The sequence below is a fragment of the Saimiri boliviensis genome, chromosome 17 (genome assembly GCF_048565385.1).
Source record: "Saimiri boliviensis isolate mSaiBol1 chromosome 17, mSaiBol1.pri, whole genome shotgun sequence".
In the NCBI taxonomy this organism is placed as follows: domain Eukaryota; kingdom Metazoa; phylum Chordata; class Mammalia; order Primates; family Cebidae; genus Saimiri; species Saimiri boliviensis.
Genome location: NC_133465.1, coordinates 4305549 through 4310053, shown reverse-complemented (window position 1 = coordinate 4310053; position 4505 = coordinate 4305549).

Sequence of the window (4505 nt, the reverse complement as noted above, 5' to 3'; positions counted from 1 at the left end):
GACCTAGAACGAAATTTCCTCATTGGGAATTCACCCCGGCCACCAGCCCTGTCCCCCACCCCAAGAATCTTGGCCAAGGGCCTCCAAGTCGGTTACTCTGCCTATCCCTCTGGCTCAGATTCCTCAAGCATTCAATGGGAACATGGCTCTTGTCTGGGCAGTTGAGGCTCGGTGGGGTGGTCATTGGAAATGGCCTAGGTCAACTGGCCATTCGCAGATCAATCTGATTTTAGTCCAGACCACTTATTTTGCAGATGAGGATTCTGGGGCCCAGAAAATAAAGTCGCATTTTTGAAGAGCACCCACAGCCCTCGAGGCAGAGTTCGACCTTGTACCTATCTAGCGCCTGTCCAGTTTTCCTACCAAGCAGCGACCTCAGCCATAGATGAGCGTGCAGATAATTTTTTTTTTTTTTCTTTGAGATGAAGTTTCGCTCTTGTGACCCAGGCTGGAGTGCAATGGCGCGATCTCGGCTCACCACAACCTCCGCCTCCTGGGTTCAGGCAGTTCTCCTGCCTCAGCCTCCTGAGTAGCTGGGATTACGAGGTCGAGAGATAATTATTAAATCACCAAAGATTCGGTCCTATTCTCTGCTACACTACTTTGAAAGAGAAAAGAGCTGAGAGCCTAGTGCGGGGACATCTGGCCTGGGTCACATCACCCAGCCGGTGACTGTATTGCAGTGGAAATCACCCTCTGGTGTTAGCCGTGCTGCTTTCTAGCCGTGTGCCCCGAGGAAACGTGTGTGGGGTTAATCTCTGAGGGTGTCAGAGCTCATCTGGGGACACAAAGGCTCAGCTGGAAACAGGCTTCTAAGCCCCACCTCCTCCAACTCTGGCATTCCCCGGCCAACGGGCCTCACATCCCTCGCCCCCTATTCAGACCTGACCCAGAGCCTTGGAGGCTTTCAATCCAAGGGCGACATTCTCAGGCTGACCCCTGTGCCACCTCCCCCAGTTCCCACCACCTCCCGCTGAATAACGCAGCCAAAGCCTCCCCTACGGAGGCCGGACCTTAGGAGCGGCTCCACCGGGCACATCCTGCCCTCGACCCTGAAGACCCCGCCCTGAAGACCCGGGTGAGGGTGGTGAGGAGGGCGGGTCGGAGCCGTAGGTGCCCTCTCCGCGCGTGGAGCGCTGGATGCCCTCCGATCCTTCCCCTACCCCGCCCCCAAGTCCTCACCGTCGAGTTGGCCTCGCGCTTCCAGGGCCGTGCGCCCGGCGCCCCGCGGATCCCAACCACAGCCCCCTTCGGAGGGGCCCGGGAGGCCGGAGTCCCCGCGGCTCCTTCCCCGCAGAGGGAACGCGAGGGTCCAGCCCCGCCGGCGCGCAGGAGAGGGCAGGTCGGGGTCTGCAGCCTGCCTGGAAGGTCGCCGAGCTGGCGCTGCCGGGCGGCCCCGGGAGCAGGGTAGAGGGCCCCATCCCGAGCCCCGAGCCCTCAGCTCCGCGAGTCCGCAGCCCCGAAGTCCCTCGGCGGCCTGTGCGGGGCTCCGGAGCCGGCTCTGCGTGCTTCGGTGGCTGCGCCTCCGCGCCCCGCTCGCCGGGGTCCGGGTCTGCCTTCCGCGCGCTCCGGGCGGCCGGTCCCGGCCCTGGCCTGCAGCGCCATCTCGTGGGCCTGTGGGGAGTTGCCGAGGCCCGCGGCCTGGGCGGATTGGGGTTCGCTCCCAGCGGGGCGCTGCGGGAGCCGCCCAGAGGACGCGCGGGGAAACGAGGCGCAGCCGTCCGCTCGGGAAACCGGGTGTTTCCGGAGTGGGCTCGGGGTCCCAGGCCTCTTCCCCATCCAGTAGGAGGAGCAGATGTGCGCCTCCAGAGAGCCCCAAATGCAGTCCAAACGCAAAACCGTAACGGGCGTGCTCGCACGCGCTCAGCGCCGGGCGACCAGCCTCCACCCCGAAGGCACTCCCGGAGGATACCCAGGGGAGCCGGAGCGCGGGCTCCCTCCCCAACGCGCGGGGGCTCCCCCGCTGCCGCCCGGTCCTGAGAGCGCGGAGCGCCCGGGCTCCTGCGGGCTCCCGCCTGCCGGCGCCCGGCACCTCGGGGCCCCGAACAACGAGGGAGGGGAGGAAGCGGGGCTGGATTTTGGGTCCTTCCCAGAGCGGAGGAAGGCAGGCTCGGGGTGTGAATCCCGATCCCGTGGAGGCTGTCCCTCGCGGGGCCATCGCGAAGCCGGGACATGGGGCGTCGGGGGCCTCGCGTCTGGGCGCTCGCGCGTGGGACTCCTGGAGACAGTGAGGCTGAGAGCGCCCCTCCCGCCCCGGGAGCGCCCCGCGCAGGGGTTCGCGGTCTGCTGGGGAGCGGGGCCCGGAAGCCGCGCCCTTCGGGAGGGCCGGGCCGGGCCGCACCGGCGGCGGCGGGGCAGAGGGGGAGGCCGGGCTTGAGAGCTCGGAAGAGTCCGATTAACCCAGAGGAAATGAGGTCCCCGGGCCTTGGGATCAGCGCGGCTTAGCTGCTAGGGGCCTCTCGGAGGCCCCGCACTCAACCCACCGTCTCCGAGTCCCCCGGGACTCGCACGCGCCACCCCACACCGACAAGCGCAATTCGCTCGTAGACCCACACGCCCCCCACGCGGGGCCGCCAGCAGGCATCGCCACCGCCCCAGCACCGGCCCTCCTGCCACGCGCCTGCCGGCGGCTCTGCCGTCCAAGGCCCCGGGCCAGGCCCTGAAGGGTTAAGGAGGCCTTGCGGCACCGGAGCGGCGGGTACGCGGGGCGCCAGGGCTAATTGGCGACCCCGGGGACAATAAGGGCTGAGAGGCCGGGGACGAGGGTGGCTTAATTGGGCTTGGGAGTGGCCTAGCCTTTGTCTGGGACAAGGTCCAGCCGCCAGCCGCGGGTTCCCGCAGTCGCACTCAGGCTCCCAGCTGGGGCCCAGCGGAGCGCGGGGTGGGCGACTCGGAGGGGACAAGTGCGGCGGGAGGTGGCGGCGGGAGGTGGCGGCGGGAGTGGGGTGGGGGATCTCGAGGCCCTGGAGTCCCCACCCCACCCGGGTTGCTGCAGCAACGACGCGGCCTGAAAGAGGCCGCCCCGCCCGGCCTTCGCAGCCACCAGTCTCCCCCGCGCCCGCGCCCCTCGCGCGACCCCAGGACGGTGCCGCCCCCTGGTGTCCGCAGGCCGCTGCGAGCCCGCGGCGGACTCGTCTCCCTACTAAGGTCCTGCTGAAAGTGAGAAGCCGTGGGACGCAAACGCGCCTCTCCTCTAGGAGTATCAGAGGCGTTTCAGCCCAAAGCGACCTCCAATCAACATGCTGCCCACGGGCTTTTATCTGGGCTGAAAAAGGGGTGTCTCTGTCCCCGTCGGGTTCCCGGACCTGCCCGCAGGTCTGGGGCAGGGAAGCGGGAACCCACCCTCTGGGGTGGGGACACGGTTTACTTACTGCAGCCTCCCACTCTGCACTGGCTGAGCCCCCTCCCCGCTCCAGCCGCAATCCGCGTGGCCTGGGGGCAGCCCCCTCCTGGAGAGGCGGGCCTGGTTCTCTCTCTTGCAAATGTATCCGCCAGCGAAAACGTCCTGGGCGTCTGGGGGCCCAACTGTCTATTCCACCTTCACTTTCACTCTTCCTCCATCTCAACGTCCCTGGCGTCTTGGAAGCCAGCACCCGCCCCAAGCCTCACCCCGTGCAGTGCCCAAGTTGGGCAGCCTGTTCGGGCAGGGCGTTCGGGGTCCCCAAGGCTTAAGGAGGAGAGAACTGGGAAGGTGGTGGATTGCTCGGTGACCCACCAGACCCAAGGTTGAAGGAGTGCCTACCCAGCTCCCACCCTTCCCCACCGCCACTGCTAGGAGTGGGGGCTGGGGACACCTGCTAGCTGGGCGAGGAGGGTGCGGCCCTGGGCGCTCACCGGAGCGGGGCGGGAGGCAGCTGTCCTTGCAGGAGTGGGTCTCCGGGAAGGACCAGCCTAATGGAGATGGGCACAGCGGGATCCCTGGGACACCCCAGTCACGCCCATTATTATACAGGGGAAACTGAGGCAGGAATAGAAATAGCCCACTGACCCCACTCCCCACAGGGATTTAGATAGATGAGTTAAAGTAAGAACTTTTAGTCCAGTTTTTGCCACTCTAGCTAACAGCCCTGACGCGGAGAAAACGTTTGTCTTTGAGGTTCAGGAGGTAGAGAGACGGGAAGAATTCTAGCCTCCGCGATAATTGGCGGGGGGTAGGGGGTAGGACACAGCCGAACCCCTCCTCGGAAGGGAGAGAGAGAACAGGGAGCACCCATCCTCCCAGCCCACCCACCCAGAAGCATTGAAAGGGGATGCGTTTCCCGTGTGATGCCCGGAAAGGGAGTCGGAGGCCTGGAGTCCAGGCCGCTCGGCTGCGCTCCTCCCGGCGGGGGTGGGGGCCCAGGCCCGGGGCGCCGAGCGGCGGGAGCGGCCGGCAGGGGGAGCCCGGCCCCGGCCTGGGACGCACCGGGGACCCGGCATCGCGGCTCCGCCCGCGCCCCCGCCGCCCCGCCGCCCCGGGATGCGGCTGCCACGCTGGGCGAGGGGCGCGCAGCCTTCTGTCCCCG